This window comes from Thunnus thynnus, chromosome 23 (genome assembly GCF_963924715.1).
Source record: "Thunnus thynnus chromosome 23, fThuThy2.1, whole genome shotgun sequence".
Classification (NCBI taxonomy): Eukaryota; Metazoa; Chordata; class Actinopteri; order Scombriformes; family Scombridae; genus Thunnus; species Thunnus thynnus.
In genome coordinates, this window is record NC_089539.1 from 18689730 (window position 1) to 18717210 (window position 27481).

Genomic DNA, 27481 nt, shown 5'->3' on the forward strand with positions numbered 1-27481 from the left:
AGTGTCTCAGCAGGACAGTACCCAGATTTGGGCAGGGAGAAAAGGGTACATGTCTCAGTCCTGAATGTGAGGTGTCAGTATTTGATTAATGCCTGACATCATTGTGCGATTCGACTTGGGCAGGCTGATAAACTGAGAGAAATTGCTGATGGATGGCCACCTTCCTCTGAGATAAGGCTCATTTCTCTCCTTGGCACATAGGCAATACAGAAACTAGAGATTTCTATTTTGACATTAAAGACCTTGTGTGTATCACATTGGGGATCGTATCAGCTGTTGGTCCATTGCAACAATGGCCTTGACTTTGTGTGCTCTCTCATGAAATGGTTTAGACATTGGTTGAGGGACAGGCATGTGCAGCGTTCAAGACACAGATTGCAGTCGTTGCAAATAAGCCAAATGATAAAATGCCAGATACTGCAGCACAGGTGATAGCTCATCTAAGTGGCAACCTAGTCTGCAGTGAGGCCTCAAAGTGCCATATGGGCACATTAAAGATTAATCCATTTTTTTTGTGTCACATAAAAACATTGCTCCCTTAACATTTAGATGTTAAGATGTTGCAGCAGTAGTGTCTTGATTCTAGAGTCTGAACCAATAAAGATCCCAAAGTTTTAAAAAATGCATTTAACAAACTAGTAAAACATTTTTACCCTGAAGAACTAGTTTCTCCAGACTGACAGCTTGGACATACATCTCACCTAAATCATCAGCTGTCGATTGTATCGTATGCATATAACCTAATCAATACTTCAGATGGATGATGATTAGGACAGCTTGAGCAAATGGACAGGTGATCCATTATGTGTGCGCAGAAAACAGACACGTCCTAAATTACCTCTCGCATCCTATTTCACTGGCTTTGCAATCTCGCACGGCACCAGGGAGAATTTTCATGTTTTCATTAGAGAATTCTCTGTTCCTACTATTAAAATACATGGACCTCATTTCCATGTTCCCACTGTACATATTATAGTCACTACAAATTTATCTCAAGAGGACACAACATTCACTTCCATTTACCCTAAGGGTATGCCTGTTAGGAAGATTTACCATAGCTTCCAGGTGCCTGCAATTGATTTGAGGTAATTCCCAGTGGAGTCAAGCAAATGAAATGTCAACGTCTATGTCACATGTGATGAAAATGAATGGTATCCCACATGGGAAAAGACAGAAGAAAGAGAAGAAAGTGAGAGTCCAGCTTAGTTGACTATCATGTGTAGTGAGACAGGGCTTCACTCATTCAAGTAAAATCTTGAGACTAGACCTAAATTATAATAAATGTTTTGTAGTTCATATTTGTATATTGACAATGGATCAAATGGCAACATGTGTCGCTCGTAGTGACAAACCCAGAAAGAAGTCCCATTCAGCTGAGGCACGTTTTAGTATCTTTTAGATATCTTTTACATTTAGAATACTCCTAATGAAAACTAATTTGCATGAACTGACCCTTTAAAACAAGAACCTGCTGTTACTAAAGAACACAATCATTAAGCAGTACTCCAGTTGTGAACCCTGTGAGTGTGCTTTGAGCTGGGAGGGGGCATATTGTGTAAGGCTCACTGGAGTTCACCTTTTCTAATCTCTGTCATACACCTTCCTCATCTTCTCACTGTAATTATGGGCTACATTCACCATGGTTGATTAGGCGGCCCTGGTAATCGCATTAAGTAATCCTACTACTGAATGGTAGCAACAGGACATTGTTCGAGAACTTTTTCTAAGATGCTTAAGCTGGCGGCGTGCCAGACATGAACTTATTCCACTGCTCTAATTTTCTCTCTTGCTACTGAATGTCAGTTCACCTTGATCTGGTCTCTTGTAGCGTCTTTATGAGCTTAGTGCAGAGTAGTAAAAAAAGGGAAAGTCCACATAATATTATCATAGCTGTTGCACTGCACTTCTGGGCATATTTTTGTTTTCTTGCCGATTCCGATTTCCTATTTTTTAAAAGTCTGACCTGTCGATTCTGATTTTCTTTCTATCTAACTATAATTAACAGCATACACAAACATTTTTGTAACTTTTCTTCAATGGAATATTGAAATTACATTGTATGTTTATTAACTATTTAAATAACTTACATTTTTCTTCTTGAAATTGGGCATGTTCACCAGGACGATGGTTTTTTAAGTGTCTGATTAAGTTCGTTGTTCTGAATGTTTTCAAGGTGCCTCCACAGCTTATTTTGGACTTAAAAGGTATTACAAATCGCGATCTTTGTGTCTTCTTCACTCATGCTGAAGAACTGCCACACCAATGATATGATGTGTGAGTGGCTGTACTCTCTGTGCTACAGCTGCCGCTGTGTGCACAATGTGCTTGTTTGTGTGTGTGTGTGTGTGGCTACACTGTCTGTGCAGCAGCTGCCACTGTGTGCGTGACGTGAATCATAGTGCGGCTATGTAAGGAAAATTTGACCGGCAAAAAATCGTATATATGAGATTGATCGGCTGGTCACGGCCAATCAGCTGAAAACCAGCTGTTTTCGATTGGTGGCCCGATCGATTGGTGCATCTCTAGTTTGATAGTCTATTATTCATAATCCTGCAAATAATTTGCTAAATGGCTTATATCATGACAACTTATTTTCAGTGGAGCTTGATAGCAGCAACAGCAAAAATCCGAGAAGGGGGAGAGACATTTAATGCAACAGAATGAAATAATGGCACATGTTGCATTTGGATGTTAAGAGTAATTGGCAATTTATATTTATTAAAAGTGCCTCAGAGAAAGGCTTGAAACCATCAATGTGAAGTGTCTTTACTATATGCAGGCCCATGGAGATAGGAGAGGGGACAGGATCCCCTGAGACTGTATATGCTGGTGTTGGTGGGAATCTCACTTGAATCTCCTGGGAAAATATCAGAGGATGTTCATGGCGATGGGGGAGGTGGAGATTCCGCAATAGTAGTTACTGCTGCATCAACCAATTGGTTCAATAAATGCGGGCAGAGGGATGTTTGGCTGGATATAATATAAGAATTTGTCAAGGGAGTCGGATGGAAATAATACCAAATAAATGTCAAGGTAGCCAAGGTAGCCTGTGGAATGTAATGTAAAGGAAATTTGGATCCTGAGACTATATTTAGAAACCCCTGATGTGGAAATGGATGAATGCTGAGCTAAACTGGGTACACCAAAAAGTTAGTCTTAACATTTTATTCCAGTATAACTTCTGGACGTCACACACTGCAACAACATCACAAATTAAGAAAGGCTAAGTATCAAATGGTGAATTTCTTGGGCTGTTGAGTTATGTTGAGTTGTTGAATTACTTGGTGCCGTCATGTCCTGGATGATTATATCGCTGCAGAAGAAGTTGGGTTTGTTCAATGCAGACTGAAGGAGCAGAGCGAGTTGAATTAATTGGAAGTGATCAGCATTGCCCATTTTGGTCATTTCTCAGACGCCCTCCTCCCTTCACTTCGACTCTGGTATAATGGAAAATCACTCTTGTTTCACTAGCCATTACCCCACAGTCCCATTCATCTCAGCCAATCCAAGGGCCAACAGACAGGAAAATCTTCTATCTAATCAATATTCCAAGAGGGACATAAAGTATAGTCAAATATACAGTTTAGAAACATTCATTTTCCCCTGCACTGTTTTGTTCTGTTGTTTTTCGGGATAATTACACATGACCACCACTCTATCAATTATTGTTTGCTTTAGAATGAATTATTCAGGAATTTAAATAATTTAACATTGGTGGATTTCTTCGGGAGTGATATTTTGTGAGATTTCAGATGTGAACCAGAATATGTTGCTTCCTCTCATTACGCCTAAAGCCTTCACTTCAGCTAAGTTTATAACACCCACTATAAATACAGTCTAATAGATTGGTTGTACTCCTGTCAGGAGGCCAAGAGTACAGCATGTTTTTCATCCGTTTTCGTCACCAATAGTTCAGGACTCTATATTTCACTGTCAACCACCTGGACTGTTTGAACACAGAGGTAAAACTTTAAATCTTCCCCCTTTTTTCCCCTCATTGGACGTACTATAGCTGTCTGCTGTTGAATAATTCAAATGACAGGCTGATGGGTGACTTTAATCATTCTTTGGCTGTCAAACGAGAATCAGAGGCCCCAGACAGAATCATAACATCATAACCACTGCATAATTACAAATTATAGTCCTGAATGGGACTGTAAAATTGCCTTCTGTCTGTGATAAAACGGTGCCAAAGGGAGTAAAGTATTATTAGAAGTAATACATCATTTTAACTAAATATTTTTTATATTTTGACATAGTAGTTGAAATGGAATATTCTCTGTAGAGGTGCAAAGAAGTTTTAAATAGAAACTTTCAACAGGGCCTGGCTAAAGATTCTGCAAATCACCTCAGTACAAAAACTAGAATTACAAGAAAAATCAGAGTTTATTAAGCATGTTGACATGTTTCTGAATCACTGATCTGTTGATATTTGTGGTAAAACAGGAAGAAAAGTCAGCAGTCTGGAACTAAATTGGCAAATGCTCAATATGGATGCTCATCGTCTTTCTGCATGTACTGTATTGCTACTGGTTTTGCAATACATGCACCGCAAAGTTGGAGTCCAAGTATATAACTAAGGCTTGACCAAGTATACTCTGTACTGTATACTGCTAGAATCCATTCGCAGGTTTACATGTTACATTTAATAGTACAGGCAACACTGTTTCTAAGTTCCCTATCAAGTTTGATCTAATGTCCATTCAGGTTTTTAAACACTGATTTTCAATTTACAGCACTTTCTCCTCCCATCCCAAGTCCCTTCCTACACATCCCTCCAGGGCTCCACATGTAAATCATCTGACAAGTTTTTAAGATGAACAGCATTCATCTTTTAAGAATAACCTAACATTTGACTATATAAGAAATTTAACAGTTTCAAGAATTTCGCTTTCCCAAATCTCTATTTCAAACCACCAGCAGAATGATCAAATACCACTCAACTATACCAATTTGCCTCTATACTCAGTAACTTACAAAATATGCACTTCTGAGCTTCTGGCAATTACATTAGTGAAATCTGTAGTGAGAAAAACCATCCTCGGATGACAGAAGCTGGCAGAGGAAAAGTCTCTGAGGATCTTTCTGCTAAGAGTGTGCAGTGACCCGTTACTGAAGTCTGGCCTCTCTGGCTGCTCGGTATAGCCTCTCCAGTCTCCCAAAGACAGCACCTTTATTACTACAGGGGTCATTGATAATGGTCCTTTCATGACTGTTTCTGAGATCTGTGGTTGTTCATTTCCGTGCATATATTGACACGCAAAGAGGAGAGATTTGATGTGCATAATGGAGTTTCCACACACACACACAGGCTCTTACTTTAAATTTACGTTTGCTCAAAACCTTCCTCATTCCCTAAGAGCATCTCTATGCACAAGAAGATGACAACCTCCAGCCTACGATGCAGCTGCTAATCTGGGGCTATAAATCAAATTGGCAAAGCCACTCCTTCTCAGCCTCAGCCACATGAAGGCGGCGTATAGCTCAGTGTAGCATACAGATGCCAGACCCTGGAGTCTAGCTGCGTCTGTCCAGCTGGACTGACGCCTGGCAGTGCTTCTGCTCACTTCCTGCCATCGCAGGCACACAGCGCTTAGCAGTGGTTTATCAAACCCACTGTGCCATGAAAGCATGACAGCGTGAGGCCTGCAGATTAAAACCACTCAGCGCTCCGTCGTTGCAAGAAGAAACGCAAAACACTCCATAACAATAGATTTGACAAAAGTCATAGCTCTGGGTCACAGCCAGATGGAATTATCATTTCCATTCCATTTGCTTCTGCTGGAAAAAAAAGAGAACCAGAAAGACAAATATTCGCTCCCCAAACACTGGTGGCTCATCAAAATTTGCTGAGTTTGGTCCCAGTGGTTTGATCTTGCATGCCCAGTTTCAACAAGGACACTCGTCCACTCATGACATACTAAAGCAGAGATCCGCTCACTTCTTTGCATGCATTTACATCACTGTAAGACACACACACACACACAATTGTTAACCACAGCCATATCTTCACCATGTGTTTTCTTTGCATTAAAATGTACCAACGGATCATTGTTAACAGCATTTTCACACCAGCACAGGATTACTTTCGTAAACCAGAGGCAAGCAGCAGAGATGAAGTTGTTATGCAACAGAACAGCAGCCCTTTTAGCTCCTGTGTGGTGGCTAACTCCTACAAGTCCTGCCGGCTCATATGGGAGTAAACAGATCAATAGGCTCACCTGAGAGATGGATGCTCATCTTGTCCGAGCAGCGGTGATCAAGCAGATTCTACAAAGCTCTCCTTTCAGCTGCAGCCTAATGATGCTAATGGGCAGCAATGCTCTCAGAGACCCTTTATTACACTGATTAGGCCAACGACCTCAAATATAATGTCCTAATCTGATTAAGAGATGGACACAGCTGAGCAGAAGAGGGAAAGAACAGACAGTGAGAGAGAGAGAGAGAGAGCAGACTAATAGAGATGGGATTTGTGTTCATGAATCTAAAGGCCAAATTGCAAAAAACTGGCAGTCCCCTCATGTTGATCTATGCGAAAATGTCATCCATAAGAGGTTTACAGTTATGTGAAGTGTTGTTGAAAATTAAGCCATTTCAGAGTGCATTGCTGACACAGACAGGCTGCTGTCTGGAACTGATAGGGGTACTACAAGTGCTGGCTGTAGTTCACAGATGCCCAGAGGCCTGCAATCCTATAGCGTGTCTGTAGTTGCATTATAGAGCTTCTCTGAGGTCCATCGGACAGGAGCCTGTGTGCATACACATACTGTAGAACAACTAAACCAAAACAAACCGGACAAGTGCTCTGTTCTTGAAAATTTTACACATCAAAATCAGTTTACTAGTCATGAGGAGTATGATTCAGCAGGTGAAAGTTGTAAAGTGTTATGTAGCCCTACAGGGAGCTTTGTCGAGACTAAGAGAATAGTGATATAGTGATGTCATCAGGGTTATCTCCACCTGAGTTTGGAGATGATAAACTTCAACAGAAAGCTTGCAGACTTTCAAAGTCTTAAGCATTTACAATGAGTGTAATGTCAAATATGTTATCAAGTTGTATTATGGGAATTGTATGACACAGCATTTTGGGAGTTTTAGCCACAGTAGAGACTAAACAGCATGTTGGTTCTGTCTCTTACAATTCTCCCGACTTTATGCAATACTAAAAAATTCACAGGAGTACACCTTTAGCATTTTATTTGGCTTTGCTAGGGGATCTGTCCATCAGGTTAATTGGCAGACACAGAATAGCTGCTATGTATCGGTCCACATTAGCTCATTTTTCAGATCAGAGTCAACAAATTGACAAGACAGAATATTTTGCTATCTACAGCACACTAAATCTGGCAACAGCTTACAATCAAGCCTGTTTAATTTAGCTGAGATGAGCACTGAAAAACATAGCACATTGTTCAAACCCATTAATGCCCAGGTTTGAGAGCCTACAATACTTTAAAGGAACATATTATGCTTTGTGATTTTCTGTCATTTATATACTATTATGATGTCAGATGTCAATGTTAAACATAGTTAAAGTTCCAAAACTTGAACATAACACGTGAACATATGTGAAAATGCTCTTCTCATATTCTGGATCTGATTCAGGCTTGATATATACACTAATGTGTTTGAGAAGTGGCCATTTTGAGTAAAGAACAACAAGAAAAATAAGTGAAATCCTACTACTGTTTGTTTACATTAGCCTCTGGAGCCGGAAGCTGGCCAATCAGAACAGGAGGGAAGCTTTAAAGAGACAGGAGCTTAAACAGCCTGTTTCAGACAGAGGCTGAAGTGAGGGGCTGCATAGAAGGGCCAGTATAAGTTAAATAAGTTGGTTATTTGAACTGTAAATCATGCAAAGATATTCCAGTAGAGCCCCAGAGTGAATATATAGACCTGAAAATGTGCATAATATTTCCCCTTTGAGTTAAAGTTCTGTATTTTGCTGTATAGATAATGGGTTGATACACTTTTCAAAAAGATGTCATGTTTTCTGTCTCTTTAAAATCCAAAAGAAAAAAAATAATGCACCTCAGCTGTGAAATTTATTATGTGATCCCAGACAACTCAAAAATCAATCATTTCCTCTGGGATGGAACCTGCAGTGATGGATACCACCCCCAAGCTCACTGCAAAAAAAGACTGCCACTTTGGGTGTGTGTGTGTGTGTGTGTGTGTGTGTGTGTGTGTGTGTGTGTATACACTCCACTTCATTTAGCACTGCTCCACAGGGGAGCAAAAGGAAATCACACAGAGACACAGAGAGAGAATAAACAAACAAATCAAAAGCATTAAATCAAGCAAACACAACATAGGAGGCTTTTTTTAGGGACCGTTAAACCTCCATTATCCACCTCAAATTAAATGTCCTCTTTGATAGACTCCTTTAATTCTTTAGGGAGCATGAACATGGTAAGCACAGGTTGTAGGAGAGAATAAACAAACTAACTGCCGATAGCTGTGGCTTAAAACAGACGAATTGGATATTAACTATAGTCTTATTTTTATCTCACCACAACTCATCTCATATATTTATACTGATTGGATTAAATGTGTCGTTGTAGTTTCCCCAAAATAAGACTTCATCTATTTTAAGCCTCTAAATGCTTGTGACATTTTTACCGGCAAATACGAATTGAAAGAGCACAAATGTTTCCACTGTAGGCTTCCTCCAGTGTGCAAATATGTCTCAATGTGTGTGTACTATGTCTGAACTCTTGCAGTCTGTATTTATATGACCTCACCCACCATCTCACAGCTGCAGGCACTCAGTCGTTAGATGACTGAATTAGATACAAGCTACCTATAGAGCTCGAAGAAGGAAATCTACAAGTTCTACCAGTACAGTAGTCACATGACAGTTGAATTAATTTGCAGAAAGCAAAGAGATAATATTGCAAAAGCCCAAATACAACAAATATGAAAGTTATACAGGCATTGCCATACGTTGCTGTGGAGATTGAGTTTGTCATAATTTCAGTTTTTAAATACTGGATTGATGTTGGAAGTTTCAAGAGGTGTGCTGCTTCACCAATATCAACATTTTTTTAAGCAACTTATGCATGAGTTAACACTGTGCAGTTTGCAAACATTTGATTTTCACAGGAAATTAAAGTATCATTTTAGTTTTATGCTGTCTACAGAGGGAACAGCCTTTTTGCAAGTTTTACAATCATCTTTTACGACATCCCACAGGCCTATTAGTCTGTTAAGGTATCAGTATGTTTGATATGAACTAGTTCTAGTAGTTAATAGCCGTCCCAAAGGCAGGGTGAAAAGCCCGTGTCATGGAATGTGATAATCATTCACATGGGGATAACAGTGCACACTTTTTGATAATCTTTGCTCAAAGGCATTTAGTGTTGCACTCAGTTGTACATGCAAAAAGTGTCAGACGCAGCTCCCCTCCCCCCAATCCCAACGTCAAATGGTGTAAGAGGAGGTGGCTTAAAGCATACTGACACCTTTAGGAACCACCATTTTTTTTTAGCTTGACACATGCTAATGCTAGCTAACTCAGCCTCTGCTCTTGATTTTTATGAATTTTTAAAACTGTTTCCTCCAAATCCACCAACTTTATATTTATGGAATACTATATTGCTAAAGTGCCCCTTTGATGTTTCATTTTAGGCTTTACTAGAGCGATTACCCTCCTAAACAGTCAATTAAACTATCATTCTGTAAGCAAAATATTAAGTAGGAGTAATAGCTTTTAGAGATTTATCTGATGTGGGATGCAAGTGCTTTCAAGTAATGGAATGTAAGATTTTGATACTCTGATCAAAGGTCACTTAGTAATTTATAGAGAACTGTTTTTCCCTGTAATTATTCAAAACTAAAAATATTTTTCTGCCATTAGATCTGACCTTTTAAATTAGCTAATTAGGAAAACATCAACTTCTAAATCTGTGCAAAAGTGATTCAGGTTTTATACAGCATCGCAACTGACATTTTAAGTGTGTTGGATGACAGCTGGCTGTAGATGGACTGGTACTTTTAGTATTAAACCATCAATTTTGGTTAAAGCAGATTTAGAAAAAATACTATTATTATTACATATTCTAAACTTTTTATTTTCTATAGTAAATTTAATTGAGGAATATTTTTTGTGTTCTGAATACAATAAACTACTTTCTAAAATTATAAAACGATAATCACTAAATAAGATCCAATATACTTTTACTTGGCAAAAGCGATACAATTTGTATTTCTTTGTCTGAGTAACTCCATAATTTAGAAGTACATTTTTACTTTTCTGATCTCTGTAGCTTTGCTCATCTAATTGGATCACCTAATGACTGAGTGTCTGCAGCTGTGAGATGGTGGGTGGGGTCAGAGTTGATATATTTTGTACACTGAAGTCTTGAAAGCATGCCAAATAGTTTAAGGAAATGCACACCATTTATGCAGTGTTTCTGACCGTTGGAAGTGCTCGACAGGAAATACAGGGTTGTTTTGGTTTTTTTAACTTGGTGTTGTTCCTTTTATCCCTGTGATTCCTCTATGTAGATTGAGCCATTGCCCCTGCTTAGAGAAGTCAAGTCAATTTGTTTGTATAGCCCAATATCACAAATCACAGTTAGACCCTCAATTTGAATAAGGAAAAACTCCCTAAAAAAACAAAACAACAAACCTTCCAACGGGGGGAAATAAAGGAAGAAACCTAAAGAAGAGCAACAGAAAAGGGATCCCACTCCCAGTACAGACAGACATGCAATAAATGTTGTGTGTACAGAACAGAACAAGAGCCGTAATCACCTATCGTAAGCTCCTCTGAAACTCATAGGTTGACGTAGGCCTGTGCATTGTGAGGCGCAATCGGGAATCTCTCTGGGTGCGTAGTAGATACAGTGTTCCAGGTTGACATTTCAACTGAATGGATAGAACATGGCTATAGAAATTGTGAAGGTTACAGTCTAAAAATAGAAAAGAAAATCCCTCAACCCTCTGGATGGTGTATAGAAATTGAGAATTAGGTGTAGGAAGCAGATAATAGAACTCATGAAATCAACAGGCTCTATTGCACCGGAGGCTAACGTGACTCGAAATGACGTTAAGTCAAATTTTATTTGTTTAGACTTCATTTCATTACACTTGACCATAACATCTGATCATAAAACATTAAAGTATGAACAGTAACATTACTATTAATAAATGACTCCATGCAAAACAAGGCTAAAATAATTAAAATCCATTGCTATGAAAGCTATAATGGGGTCAAATGTTGCCAAACTATTTTCACCAAACTCAACACAGTGCAATCCTACTTTCCCAGAATTTCATCATTTCTTTTGCTGCAAACAACCTTTTTCTTTTTAAACCAAACAAAGAAATGCTAATAGCCTTTAGAATGAAACAGCCTGCAACACTGACACAATTACATTGCAGGGTCCCATCAGATTATGCAATTTATTGACACAATGTATGGGTGAATATGCAGTAAATGAAAATGAAACCAGATTAAAAGCGAGTCATACTGAAATGGGAGATATATTCATTTTTGATCAGCTACAGGAAATGCGACACTCTTGTAAACAAGTTTAGGAAACAAGATTTCTCAGTGTGTCTTTCTCAATGTATCACTTGTTCCGTTTTTTATGACAGACTGTTATACAGCAACTTTCAGCAAGGACTTTTGCTCTGCTCTTCTACTTTCACCTTCTTTGTTTGACTGACACCATGATTGCTGCATAATGATGAGCTGAGACTCGAATCTCCAATTCTCCAGAGACAATGGGGTTCTTGCCTTTTCACTCCGGTCAATTATCCTTTTTTGTATAACCGGTAGTCATCTGAATCAACCTACGACAAAAGGGATCAAAATCACTCTTTTTCTTGTAAATTATAGACTATGACAAAGTTTCAGCAGAAATGTGGGATGAATTCATTGGAATTAATCGGAATTTATCATCGTCACTGTCACACTTGCATAGGCACTCAAACACTCAAAAGCTGTGCTCAGTGTCTGCTAGAAGCAAAGTTTGAAGAGGCTCGCTTTTAGATTTTCGAGGTCAGATTTTACACCATTAAACTGGGAATAGGAAAAAAAAAAGGTTTATCCCCTTTCTAAAAAGCATCACTTAAAACTAAACACCTTTTTAACATTTATAATTGATGCAGATTTTTCTGTTTCCCATTTGCGATGCAGCCATTCTTCTGGGTCCACAAGGCTTTACCTTAATTTCTTTGATTAAAATGTTTTCCATTGAAGCTACAAAGAAATGTTCGCTGGTTTAGTAAGGAACAATTTGTCCTATCTCTTAAATAATTCATGATAGTAAATGGTAATAAATTGATATTCGGCATCAAGAGCACCTTGATCAGTACAATCAAAATTAGAACAATGGAGGTGGACCAACATCAAATTAAATCTGTAGTGCGTGCGTGATTGTGATTGGTGTGTCATGGATCAGCTGCTAGCCACTGTGGCATGCACAACTAAGTGTCCTTGCTGATCTATTGCAAAGCCTCATTTACTGTGTATGTGTGTGCGGTCATTGTCTATCTATTTACTTGCGCTGTCTTGCTCTGTATCACTTAATGATTGTTACCTGTTGGCTGATTACAGCAATGTTTATTTCCCTGCAAATAATCTCTCAATATATCCTCGCTAGCTTCATTAACTTCCACATTTCCAATCAAGATAAGGGGAATTACACTGAGGGAACAAAACAATATAAACAAACATAGGAACACTGCAAACAAAGCCAATGTTCTTGCAATCCAGTTATCTGTGTGTTAAGTTATCGTATACCCATTGCATTTTTATGGCTATGGGCAGCTTTGGCATCAATGAAAATGTCAGTCTAGAGTCTAAATGAATGCAGGAATATGCCATTATATGTTTGCTTACTTTTGCAAGTAATAAAGAAGAATCCAGTATTATTATACTGTCTGTGACTGTGTGTACATAGCTAAATTTCCCAATGTCCGTAACAGCAATGGTGAAATCTAAAGAGCAGTAAAACTAAATGTGACAGCAGAGACTCTGAACATCACCATTATATATTTTTATTCCAGACTGGCTGAATTCTCAGTATGCTTCTTCACTGCCTGTGGCGCAGATGATGTTACCGCATACACAGGCTGATTACCATGTGGACACTGTGTTCAAGGAAGACAGTTTATCAAGATGATCGATGGTGCCAGGGCAGGAAGTTGCCCAATAAAGAGGAAAGTGGGCTGGGCTAGCAAATTCTCTTTTGTTGAGGTGGAAAGTCGCATACTGTGGCTGTAATATCATACAGTCACTCAGAAAGTTTCAAAGTTTGAAACTTGGCCGATAATCATGTTGAAGCTCCGCACACTGGTGAGTTATAGACGTTGGGGGTTGTTGCAGGGTTGAGGTTTAATAAAGGATGGCTGCTGTGTGTTGCAGAAAAGGAGCAACGACCACACGGGCCTGCTGGAGTCCTGGTGTAGCTACTTGTGCTGCATGTTGTTGAGTTGTCAGTGTGTATTAACAGTATATCATGTCTGGTAATGTGCCATAATCTTGTTTGCAGTAGAACTGCCAAAAAATTAATTCAGTGAGAGCTGATGGGCACTGAGAGCTCAACCTCACTGAAATACTCAGTGACTGACACATTAACTTGGCCTATTAACATAATTGGGTGAATATGGGCATAATTTTCGAGTGTGTGTGCGTGCACCACTGTGTTAACATGCATGTCTTCACTGGTTTATAATTCATTGCCCATTTCGTGGGCATTCATGTGGCAACTAATCCTGAAGTTTGACCAAATCCAACACAAAAGGCAAAAAAGAAGTGTACTAGTGTAGTTTGTCCTGTAAGAGTACTGCAAGGCAAGTTGGTATATTTTGGTTACATTGAGGTTTATTATGTCCTTGTTTACTGCATTTGACCTCATTCAACATAAGTCTGTGGAAACGGGCGTCATTCATTTTTTTTTTGCAAGGGCAGACACACAAATGTGAATTCATCAAATAATAATGGATTGCATTTATATAGTGCTTTATCTTCATACCCAAAGCGCTTCACAGTGAAGAGGGGAAACTCACCTCAACCATCACCAATGTGTAGCACCTACCTGGATGATGCACAGCAGCCATTTTGCACCAGAACACTTACCACATATCAGCTTGAGGTGCACAGGGAGGGAATCATTGAGCCAATTACACAGGGGGATGATTAGGTGGCCAGATGGAGAGAGCCAAGTTGGGAATTTTGCCAGGACACCGGGGAACCCCCTACTCTTTGCAATAAGTGCAATGGGATGCCAGGGCCTCGGATTAATGTCTCATCCGTAGGACGGCATCTCCTGCAGCGGTGTCCCCATCACTGGGCATTGGGATTTATTAGGACTAGAGGGAAGACTGCCTCCTGCTGGCCCACCAACTCCACTTCCAGCAGCAACTTCGTTTTTCCCAGGAGGTCTCCCATCCAAGTACTAACGAAGCCCACACCTTAGCTTCATCCATTCAGCAGAAACAGGGTACATCTTGGTACGGCTGCTGAAGACAATCAAAGGTGGCATGACTTGATGCAAAGACATATCTGCACAATTTGAAAATTGAGCTTATTCCAGGGCTTTATGAATCTGCTTCATAAAATGTACTGAGACAAAAGAAAAAAGGAAAGACACCAAACTTTTTGTTTTTGTATGTTGAGTTCCAATATATATTTTTGCAAATTGACTAACTTTTATAATTCACTGATCTGTGTGTGAGTGAGACAAGTGACCAAACATCTTGACATGTATAAATTACAACCATCAACGCACATGCAAACATTACTGAGGCCTTATAATAGATCAATATATAATAATATAATGAGAATAATCCAGGGCCGACACATGCCCCTTGAGGTACACCACTCTTAATGTATTATTTGTGTGAGAAACTTGTGTTGACTAACACTGTTCTCTTACCATCATTTCTACCATCACATATACAGCTTATGGTGAAAGGTTTTAACACTGTAGTTTTTGTTCTGTCACATTACAAAAAATTATGTTTTTACAGAGAGGATGCCTCAATGGAAAATGCAAATGACATTAAACCATTGAATGAACACTAACTACAATACACAGTAAAAGAAAAGGCTGAATACAAAATGATGTTTGACCAAATAGTGCATCAACCTTAACTGTAATTTTAATATATATTCAGTCTTGTAAATTTGTTATAGAAAGGAAATACAACAGTCAATGAAGGACATTCTCATGGGTGAAAATGGGTCAAAGATTGGCCTTTTCATTGGATTTTGGCTACAGGCGACATGATGTCAAAATTCACCAATTAACAGAATTGAAATGACAGCAAATTTCCTTGGGCTGATTTCCTTTTGCACGCTCTAATGTCAACAAAATAGCCGTCATCAGTGTCAGGTCTGCAAATGAATGTTTAGTGGGAAGGATTTGATTGGCTTTAGGCACTGTGTTTTGACGAGATGTTCGGTTAGGTGCACTATTGTTGCTCCAGCAAATTTGAAACATCAATTAGTCGTGTTTTAACAGTGGAGAGAGAGTGGTTTTTGAGCACAAAAGTCCAGTGGTTTGCTTCTCCCGAAATATAAAACTGTCAGTCAGAGCACAAGGGAATGAGATAATGAAAGCTGGGGGAGGACAGACTAAGTGGGGCTAATTACATAGCTGACACTTCTTGCCTTCAAACATCCTTTTGCAAAGCATTTTTTTCAAGTTCCCAAGGTAATTTCAAAATGGAGGCTTTGTTTGGGTTTGCTTCACTGTGTTAATATGTGTTTATGCCCATTATTTTTAAGATATTGCTTTTATTAAACATTCAGAAAAGACTGGGCATATGTAGTGAGCAAAACACAATGTTGGCAGTCTGTGTTATTCCTACTGCAATATTATACACAGAACATTGCTTGTCAATGCTATCAATCCTGTGTGTCAAGACCTACTAGAAAGACAGATGGCTTAAATAAATCAAATATGATGCAGGAGCATGCCTCTTGTCTTTCAAAATGCTTTATGCATTCTCGAGCAGCAGAATCAAAATGCCTCTCATAGCATGGTGGCAGCTCTTGCTGTGTGGTCCTGTTTTCAAAAAAAAATTATACCCCATGATCATTATTTATCTTTTAAAACTTAACAAACATAATTTAACTAAGCAGTCGCCATTATAGATGGTTATTCCATGTGGGACAGCTTCTCGAGGCAATGCAAATAAGAGGAGGGCAGATAGTGAAGCTAGAGTATTTAATATACAACATGTATAATTGATGACAACGGCTGTGAAATATAGTGTAGATTCAGAGGGTGGAAGCTTATTATAATTTTTATCTTGAAAGAAGCTGCAAAGTGGCCTCCAACAATGTTTCTTTAAGAAATTGTGCAAATTATGGCTTTGAAATAACATGATTAGAAGTTATGTGAAAACTGTCAGAAACAGTGTAGATCCCCTCAAGAAAGGGTAGTGAGGTGAAATAATAGATGAAAAATTGCCAGTCTGGTATTACATTACTCCGCTACTAATCTCTTTTCATCAGCGGATAAATGAGAGGCAGTGACGAGGTAATCAAATCGGGAAAGCCACATAAGTGGGTCCTGTCGAAATCGCCTGTCTCTGTGACAACATGGCTTGACAGGACATCAGGTTTTAATGCTTTGAGTTTTTGGTCATGGCGCATATGTTATTTGGATCAAGGTTGACTTCCATGGATTAGCATCTGTCAGCTTTATATTCAGCGACACCACTAGGCTTCAGAGAGCAGATTACTGCCAAAGATGCTGATGGCCACTTGTGACTGACTGTGGCACATTGCGTTCTTGTCTTATCTGACATAGCTAAAGTTGCCTCTTTACAAGTGTGAGACAGATCCCTCTGCAAGTGAACAACCACGGAGAGCCTTCATACATCAGTGATTCTTGGACCGCAAGTCCCATAACGCTCCACTGAAACAGACAGTTTGTTATAGTCTCCTGGCTTTTTGGTTCGACTGTTGCATTTAATGAACATGGGGAACTAGAGTTTGGGGCAAACTTTAAAGAATATACAGTACTTCATCAAGCCTAACATTATCCTCACTGAATGCTGCTCTAGATTAATGTTTATTGTAATGTAAATCATTTTCTGGCCTACTGTAACATGAGAAAAGTAGAACAGGTACTGTAAATAGAACAACCTGTCCAAGGGCAACATAGCTTTCTTTTTATCACTAAACTCTGAATCACAGGAGAAAGACAAGAGTAGGGGGATGGGCGGTGAAACACAAACAATAAAGTGGAACAAATCCAACAGGCACCCGCTTTATCTCGTTCCCTTCGCCTTCCCCACCTTTTTTCCATTTTTGCTATCTTTCTCTATCTTAATGAGCACCACGGCTTTCTATCGAGGGATGGTGCCAGTGTGATACATCACAGGCAGGACACATACAGGGGAACGAGGACAGGACAGTAGCAGGGTGACAGTGTTGCTGGCAGAGCGATTAAGAGTGCTTAGAGAGGCATGCTGATTCACAGAGTGTGAGCAAAAAAAGCACCATCATGCTCAGGGAAATGGCAGAGGCTGTCATACTCTCTTCAAGATGAAAATGTTAGGAGGACTTCAAATTGCATAAGACTGAGAATGTGTTTTTTTGTGGAGCAGATGCAGAACTGTAGTCATGTAGTCAATGTTGAGGTTGAAAGTGGGACAGCTAAAGTTAACACAAATACCAGAACAAATTCAGTTGTATTGAACATTGAGAGCTAAATAGTCTTTTTAAATGCACAAATAATGATTAGTGTTTAAAATCTGCCTGTAATCAGTGCATTAAAGGTAATGAATACATTTTTAAAAGCACAATGTGTAGAATTTTAGAAATTTTCCTATTTTGGCAACCTCCAGTGGCAGTACCAAAAGAGACACTGTGACAGACAGAAATGTATGCTGCCATCCTCCTTTCCCCCACCAGATCCAACCCAGGGAAACAAAGATAAATGGGCTGAAAGCAACAGATGGACTGCAAAAACTTTAACTGGGAAAAAAATACAACCATATAAAAAATCTGCATATAATAGCTTTAGATGGGTTTCTACAGATGAAAATTCTTCCATTGTTTTAAGTAGTAAAACTACCCATTTTTGACGTTATTAACTAGGGAAGATAAAGTGAAGTCAGCTTCCAGTGGTGGAATCTGGACTGTAATGAGACTCAAGTCCTACAGCCTGGATTTGTGTAATATCACATCCTCAGCCACTGAATACCATGTGCTTGACACCTTTTTGAGAAGCAGTTAAATCTTTGAGAGTGTCACATTGAGAATGACATTAACAGGCTTATGTTCTCCCTGCTAAGCACACTCTAGTGAAAGGGGTAGTTATAATTGCTCATCGGTCTGAGTTAAAATGTCTGGTCATAAAGTCAGGCTACACTGTGAGCCCGTGGCGTAATCAGAAATACTCACTGTACAAAGTCTGAGAGCTCACTTGCATAATATGATCTCATTATTCAAAGGCAATGTTGCAGCACATTAACAGAAGGTGACCTTTCCATTTGTTTGCAGCAGATGCTGCCTCTTATTTGATTTTACTGCTTTTAGTCGTGCGGACTTAGATCAAAGTTGAAGTATCTATATTTCTATAAAGCCTATCAATTCCTTTCCTTTAAATTTCAGATGTGGCAGCTAAGAGCAGAGTTTAATTGAACAAAACCTGGGAGTGGAAACCCCAGAGCAGCACCATCAGGGCCCTGCCTCACCAGCGTGAGGCGATTACTGAGCCGCTACATAAATGCCGAGGCTCGATTGGAGAGTGCGTCCATGTCTGTGCTCTATGTGAAATCAGTAATGAGCCAGCAAGTGCCAGGAGAGACTAGCAGGCCAGCTCATTGCCATGCATAGTATAAAGAAGCAGGGACAGCAGGGGAGTCCCAGAGGCAATATAGAAAAGGAAACGGGGTATATTGTCACTCTCATGGGGGGTACATTACTTGAGAGATGCTCTTAGCTGATAACAACAGTAGGATAAGACACCAGATTGCCACATATAATGTGGGACATGATAGTGTTTCTGGTTAAGCAAAGCTTAGCAGTGGCTCCATTTCCTTCTAGTTACCGGAATCGGAGCACAAAATACAGCAGGTCTCCTGTACACAAGCCAAGAACAATCATCGATATTCTATTTTTGCCCATATGAGACACAGATTAGATAATCAAAAGTGAGCATATTTTTAATGGGAGAAGAAATGGAAATGTCAATATGCTTATTCAAGTTCAAAGGATTTCTTCCCGAACAGTGTTTGATGACCCCTGTCCTTCCCTCTGTCTTTTGTTTACCTGTGTTTTAGATACCTGGTGGGTAGGGTAGGGGATCGATCATCAGTGCCAACTGGGAGCACCTGAGCCCAGTCCTGGGCCCAGCTACCCAGTACATTGCTGTGCCTTCGTCCTCTAGTAGGGCATCTCCCAGTCTGTTTTTATGAAAAATCTGATAAAACTCCATGTTTTTGCAATGACTACGACAAAGTAAACAACATAACTAAGCCTTTTCTGCTGCACATGGAGGACTGCATACATCACGTGGGTCTGGCTAAGTTTGTCAGTTGAAGGGATATTGGCAGGTTCCACTCTCTGCGCGTGCACGTGCAATCTTGGCTTTCATTACTCTGGACTGTACGAATATACATGAGCTTCGGACTCAGGTATGCGCCGGCAACATTCCAACGTCTGATGAATAATTTGGTTATCTTGAGGTTGGAGGGATGTGCATGTTCGGCGGATTAGAGCTCTGTTTGATCGCCTGGCCGAGGGCCGTCTCACTGTCAATCTGGCCAAGTGTGAGATTGCCAAGGCGATAGTGACATATCTTGGCAGAGTGGTTGGGCAGGGTCAGGTGTGCGTCCTGTGCATGAAAAGGTGCAGGCAGCGGAGAAGCATGCCCCTCTCTTGGCCTTGTTGGCTACTACTGTAGCTTTTGTAAGAATTTTTCCACCGTGGTTGCACCGTTACCTGACAAAAAGTGACAAAATCTGTGTGATCCCCCAAGTGTCAAAGTGCATTTGGGAATGTCAAACTTGTTGAGTTTGGCTCCTGTTCTGGCTGAACCACGTCTGGATGATCCTTTCAAGCTCCAGGTGGATACCAGTAATGTGGGTGCTGGTGCGGTTTTGTTGCAGGAAGGCAAGGATGACATTGAAAGACCTGTTTGCTACTTCACAAGGAAAGGTAACTCCTATCAGCTTAACTTTTCAGTGATTGAGAAGGAGGCTTTGGCTCTGATTTTAGGTTTTGAGGGGCAAAGCTAATATTGTGGCAGATGCTTTGTCCCATGCCCCCTGGGTTAATTTTCTATGCTAATTTTGGGGTTTCCATCAATGCCTGTTTCTGTTTTGCTCTCTCTCTCTCGCTATTAATTTGTTTCCAGGATCCAGTGGCTGAGGTGTGAGAAGGGTGGTGGGACAGTACCAATGTGGAGATTTCCATGTGCTGGGCGTAGTTAACTGTTGTTGACTATTAATTTTGTTGTATATATTGTGTGAATTGTTGTTTTGTGGGATCCCTTTTGGGACCCCTTTTTCTATGGGGGAGGGGGGCTGATGACCCCTTCCCTGCCAATCTGTCTTGGTGGGCAGGGCAGGGGATCATGAGTGCCAACTGGGAGCACCTCGGCCCAGCGCTCCCAGGCTTTGGAACAGGCTGTTTCCCAGTTTATCCTCCCCATCTGAGCATTTGGGTTTGGGTTGGCATTATGTTTGGTTTATCCCCTACACCATCTTGCAACAGGCACACCACACCACCACACATGCACCACCTATACCACTGGCTATACTGACTTTTTCACATCCCGCAATGTTTTCTTTGCTTTTTTATATTCCTTAATAAAATTTTGTTGTTTCTCCCGCGTTTGTTTTCCGCCTCCCCTCATTTGTCGTGGCTTGATGAGCTGAGCTATGACAATACATCTTTACATTATTTCTTCTCTTACATTATGGCAGTAGTGGTGCAAAAACATGAACGTTAGTTGGTTTTATTCCGTCATAAAAACACCTGCACATAACACACTTTCCCACATATTCACATATTCAAACCATAAAACATGCACATGCAGAAACACAACAAAAAAACAGCACATAAATAGAATTGAAGCATGCTCACAACAGACACATGACACAGTGTCTGTTGAGTGCTGGCAGAGTCCTGCAGCATTTCACTAGAGAAATGACTCGCCTGCCAGATGTTGGTTAATACGTCTGTCTGTTGATTATAGCTTGTTTCAGAGCTGATGCAAATGTCCTTGATGCCCAGTAAAAAATGTTTGTCATGTATCAGCTAACAGAAACACCTGAGACCATTTCCATGAGGAAAAGGCAAAACAGGCAATGTCTTACAAGCTGTGATGTGTTTACTGATCTGCATTAGGGTTTAACCAACATAGACTTTTTTTTTTAGGGCAGATACTGTTAATAGTATTCCTAGATCAAGGTTGCTGATAATAGCTAATATTTCTGCTGATAGCTGATCTTACTTAAAGTATAATAAGACACTAAAACTCTCCACTGAGACTCATGAATGAGACTAATGAAATTGTACAAGGTGGGGTAGCAGCTCAAACCACTGCTTCTACTCTTGAGAAGCAATTATGATTAGAAATATGGAAATCTGTTAATTAAAGCCAAATCAACCGAGGGTATATGGTGCAGGGTTTTTCAGTCGTGGGTAAATTATTTGTATGAAATGAATTGTTTAATGTGAAGTGAGAGGCAAGATGGCAATCATTTGAGTAGGTAGTGTGTTTGTCAAGTCATAGCTGCTGTGGGGTCTTTCCGTATGACGGGAGAAAATTGATTCATCTCCCTTACCTTCCCAGCTTGCTTGGGGACTTTGTTCATTCATTACTGGCTGAGCTCCAGTGTTTTTTGCATCCCAGAAGGCGAGTGATATTTCCCAGACAGTGTGGCTTCTGAACTGTCAACTACGGTTAAAACTGTATAAGATCTTTCCATTGACCTGCATCTGTTCAAAATAAGTTGACTTGGCTCTCGTCAGCTATTTTAATCTGTGCTCAGCAGAAGGCTAAAACATGCTTCCAGTAACGTTATCTTCAAAATGTGTGTATCTAACAGATTTTTGGGCTGAATGTGGCAGCTTACAGTGAATCAGTGTCGTTGGCTGGGCTGCCTGGCAAAACAGCAGAGGTCGTATGTGACACTGTCATTTTTCACAGATGGTGTAGAGGCTGCAATAGCAAGTAGCTGGAATATCAATAGGCTGATCTCTGAGCATTCACTGAAGAGGTGAGGAAAGGGGGGGAGTAGCTGAGTAGAGGGCACCTTAAAATGACATTCCTGCAATGCTCAGGATAATTTGTGGTAAATCAGGATGAATATAATTTCTATGAAGTGGCATCTAAAGGTCACCGTGAAAGAATTGTGAGCCTCTTGCTGTCAAGACTCGAGACTATTCATCAACAGAAATAAAGAGGAAGTGAATCATTCACTTGGTTTTGATTTGGTTGACCGCATTAATGACTGAAATGGAAAATGGAGAAGAGTCTGGCCAAGATGTTTATTCTTACACTCACTCACTCTATCAAAATTTGTGAACACACAAAGACATGCAAATTCTCTTATGTACATTTCGATCTCATTCCCCACACTTGGCGCTCAGTGACATATGGCCACCTACAGGTTCTCTAGAGAATCTCTGGGTACTCTTTGCAGATTATCACAGCTTGTTTTTCCACCCGCTTGAATGCTATTTCCTGCTCGTTAACTCTCCATTAACATCTCTTGCTCCATGTCCACTTAACACAAGCACTGCCAGCGAGGTCTAGATCTGAGAGGTCACACCTGCAAAGGAGAGTCTCTCCCTGTAATTACATCCTCTCATGCAGAATGCTACTGTCTAACTCTTAATGAGAGGCCGCTGTCAAGTTATTCCATAAGGGATTTGATACTCTCTCTCCCTCCATGATTCACAATCATCAAGTTGGAGGTGAGTCCCCGAGATGTGTTGACAGGGGCAATAGCTCATGGTAGGGTCTCCCAAGACAAACAGGTCTCAGGTGAGGGGCAACATTTGGAGCAATTTCGAGACCCCTTTTGAATCATCTTCAGTAGAAAAGAAGAGTGACCTTGCATAACATAGTGAAACTGGGAAACCCCTCATGGAGACAGTCAAAAGTTTGGACACACTTTCTCATTAATGGGAAAGTGTATCCAAACTTTTGACTGGTACTGTAGAAACAGTAGGGCCTACCTTAACACACAACACATGCTCTGGAAACAATACCTGGATAGGGACTGGACTTTTTGGAGTTGCCAGTCATGGAAAGTACAAAGCAAGTGTGGTGATGGTCACGAGGAGACGACTGAACTCCACTGTGTTGGTTGCTAATTGTGACTGTTTAGAATATGATGTGTGGGCTGGTGCTATGACCCTCATAGTAGACACAGGCACACATTCTTAGCTATTAAACCAGAATTTTCTCTGCCTAGACTCTCTCTTGTTGCAATTGTTTGATTTTCATGGACAGAAGCACTCCTGAGGAGTGGAGAGTGTCTGGTTCGGTGACCTTTTGCTGATGACGTAGGTCTCCAGATTTTGTCTGCTCATGACCTTCAGCATACACTTGGCTGGATTGTGGCCAAGTATGAAGCACTTTGGATGAGGGTGATCCAAGTGAAGGAGTCACTTGGGATCCAAGTGAAGAAGTTCAAGTATGTTGGAGATCTCCTTCATGAGTTGAGGGTAAGACAGAGCATGAGATTGACAGGAAGATGCAGGCATTGTGCTGGACTGTTGTGGTTAATAGGCAGTTTTGCTCTCAACTAACTTGTTGATCTACATTCCAACCTTTAGCTATGGTTACAACATTAGGGTAGTGACCAAAAGAATGAAATAGTGGTGATACACAGCCACAACTGGCATCCAGGGTGGAACGGGGACAGGGTGAGAAACTCAGTCATCCAGAAGGAGCTTTAATAAAAATGTCTGCCTTTTAAGTTCAAAGGAGCCACTTGTTCTGACCTGAATGCATCCCAGTGGGGAAATTCCCTATGGGGGTTGAGATTGAGATCCTAGATCATATTTTTACAGAATTTGCTGGAGGGAATACATATCCTTTCTGGACAGGAATCAAACCAGGTAGAGCTGTAGGTTGTGGATAGGGAAGACAGATGTCTGGTCGCCTTTGCCCAGACATCCTTCTGTAGCTGAAAATGGATGGATAAATGGCTTTGATCATTTTCTGTATAAATATTTACACTGAATCTCTACAGGCATCTGTCAAGATCTATCCCTCACAGTCTGATACCCTTGAGAAAGTGGAAAGGGCTCTAGGAAATGAATGCAAATCTGTAATTATACTGTACCTCACCAGCTCAAGATTTGGATCATTTTGTAGCCCTATTTCATCAGAACGCTGAGCTGGAGTGTTTGTTTGATGGTTATCAGAACCTTTTTCATTTCCTGCTAAACATTTCTTCAAATATTTGTATGCAGTTGTGTGTCTGTGTGTCTTGTCAGTGTCCCTTTCTGACAGCCCCACAGGAGAGTACTTAACACACAATTTGGATAAAATGAGCCAATATTTACCAAAGCAGGAACTTAACCTCACAATAGAGTCCAAGAAGATGTAAAAGGTTGTCTCAGTGAAGAAATAATTACCAACTGTCATTGATATGAATCAGTTGAAACCTTCCCACATTATCATATTAAACTGAAAAAGTTGCAGTTACACCACCTCTTTAACATTTGTCAAAAAGCCGACATCTGTTCATTTTTGTCTATAATAAGAAAGCCTTATGCTTAGAATGAACAAATGAAGTAATGACTTTCTTTTTTTAAACTTGCTTATACCCATGAACTGTAGTACCAATGAGAGGACCGCTGAATGGATCTGTACCCCCTGTGGACCAGCTGTACTGCAGCAATGATAGGTTTTGCATTCTGGTCATGCTTCTCTGCAAACAGCAAGTAAACAAAGGCCTAACCCTGCACGGTCCCATGGAGAGGGCCAGCAATGAAAATGCATGTAATCATCAAAAGCAAGGGGCAAGTGCCCTGGGCTTTACCTTGGATCAGTGCTCAGAGATGGGGAATGGGAATCTGGACACCAGGGAGGCAGCCAAATGTATCGGTTTAAGTGCAGCTACACAGCTGCCACATTTTTATAAATAGTGTTTCTTGTATTTACGGTTGAAGCTATATCAACATAAAGCCAACACCTGTTGTCTGTCCCTGACCTGTATAGGTGGTTATATAGATTCAAATAAAAGGCAAAGCATGCATTGCCATTTAAGCAAAAATGCAACAATTGTTTATTACCTCAGAACTGTTATTCGAGTTTACTCATTGGTCATCTGACTAGCCTCAAGTACAAAAGACAAAGTGAGGGCAGAAGTTGTGGAGAAAGGGTGAGGTTGGTCCTTTCTGCTTCCCAGAGGGCATAAGCAATTTTCAGCTCTAGTGAGCCAGCCCCAGGAATACCTAAATCTGAACACAGAACAATATTCAAGCTCATTTATTCACATCCTCCCATGGCAGCAACTGACTTGTCTCATTTTTTAAAAATTTTTTTTAGACTACACTAAACAAAAAGAGCAAGTTTAGGAATACAATGACATGTGTTGAACTTAATGTATTGCACAGCAGAATTTAAAGGATGGTTCAGATAAACCATGATGACAAGTCTAACTTATGTTTTACCTCTAGTGAGTAAAGTATTATGGGAAATCTCAATATTCATCTCTCCTGGGATGATTATAATGACGGTGTCATTCATGGTTCTGATTAGGCTCTGACAGATGCACTGGCACTGACTGCAGTAGTGCTGAGACTTGCAGGTAAGCTCTGTGATTGATAGCTATGCTAAGAGTGCCGCTGCTGTTCTCTCCAGGTGATAGCAGCTGCACTCATGCTCAGCGGTCTGGGATGCCAGTGTTTGCAGTCAACACAGAAGTACAGACGTCTTTCTTCTGTTTAGCACAACTTCCCTACTATGACTTACTGTATCTTTATATTATATTTAAGCAGGACTCCTACAAGAAAAATGTAAAACTACAGCCTTATGGGTGAAATTAAGCAAAAAAATATGCTTCCCTTGGGAGCAGAAGTGTCATTTTATGAAGTAGGTTGATGCTAGGATGACTCACAGTGTGTGGATGGAAGCTTTAAAACCAAGTCTTGGATCCCTTGAGACCTTTTTAGAAAACCATGGCTGTCCACATCCAGCTGAAAAGGATTTGTGCATCTTTAGTTGACTCTAGCCAGGGCATAGCTCTCGCTGTGTTGTGGCAAAGATTTCAGGTGTGGGATGAGGCTTATGGCAGCTGGAGGTGGACAAAGAGCAGCAAGGGGAGTTAACTGCCTCCACTGTGCTATGACCATCTATACTGATCCACTTTATTTCTCTAATCCACTTGTCTCAAGCGAGCCACAAGTGTGTCCCATTTGTATTGTTGGTGTTTTTGAATATAAATCTGTGGACTTAAACATTTTATGGGGATTAGGCCAGCTTAGCTCCATGCCTAATGCAATGATTAGGGATTTCTGGCACAGCAGATAAGTGAATGTTCACTAGTTACTCAGCAACTGTGCTCAACTGTTAAAGACCTTAAGCCGAAATGGCAAAGTCTTGGACAAGGCAGCACTCCAGCTGCAGTTGTGTGTCACCCATAACACTTCATTAACTTTGGCTACACAGCGGTACACGAGTTTCACATTGGTCATTGACCATCTGATGAAGTCAACAATCTAATGTCACAATTAAGTTCAAGTGAGTGACTACACAGATGATGTTGATAAAGATGGTCTAAATGTAATCTGTGTTTACAAGAATGAAAAAAAAGCAGAAAAGGGGGGAAGAAAGAGGAAAAAGCAGAATATTCCTGCAATGCTAGATTTTTTTTTAATATTACATCTACAAATTTAGCATTTAGGAAACGTATTGGACTGAATAAAACGGCTTAATTGAAGTTTGATTAGTTATTTTACAAAATAGGGCTTGAGGAAAAAGCTGAAGTAGTACTCCACTCTGATGATATTTATGTCAAACTGAGAAGTGATAAGCCACCGAGGTGAACATAAAATTTAACCTACAGCACCTGATTCTGCTCCAAGAGTTGTGACCCAGCTCAAGACGGAGAGCAGACAAATCACATTACTCCTAATATCAAAGGCCTATGAAGCGAAGAAGTGAGTGGTGTATAAATCAAAGCAAGGTCTACAACACAGGCGAATGTTTAAGGTTAAAAGCAAGAACTAGTGGGTCACTTGGGGATCAAAAGAATTTTACAGTGCTGTATGAAGAGAATTTTTAAGTGCGAGTTGGAAATGAACCTTTTGAAGATAAAATGTCAGCTCCAATTTTGTCAATAATTCCTTTTTTAATATGGATTCCTTGGTAATATGGACTGTGTGTGGCATGTAATTACACTACCCCGCTCTCTTTTTTAAGAATGTACGTGCTAGCATTGCATAGTTTAAAAAGGTAGACGGAAGATTGATCTTAAAATGCCCATCAGCTGCAAATATAAGGGTTTGGAAATACATTCAGAAGACAGAAGAAAT

The 27481-nt window shown here is 40.2% G+C and overlaps 1 protein-coding gene across 3 annotated transcripts in view; it reads left to right on the forward strand.

The window, feature by feature from the left end:
- The window catches only part of chrm2a (cholinergic receptor, muscarinic 2a), a 78503-nt gene that overhangs the window by 40752 nt on the left and 10270 nt on the right, over window positions 1–27481 (forward strand). The window contains exon 1 of one of the 3 annotated variants that reach the window (XM_067581637.1): window positions 19264–19363. The exons of the other annotated variants lie outside the window; for them this stretch is intronic. The gene's annotated coding sequence lies outside the window, so the exon portion shown is untranslated. Of the gene's footprint in view, window positions 1–19263; window positions 19364–27481 lie in introns of those variants that run through there. 3 annotated transcript variants of the gene reach the window in all.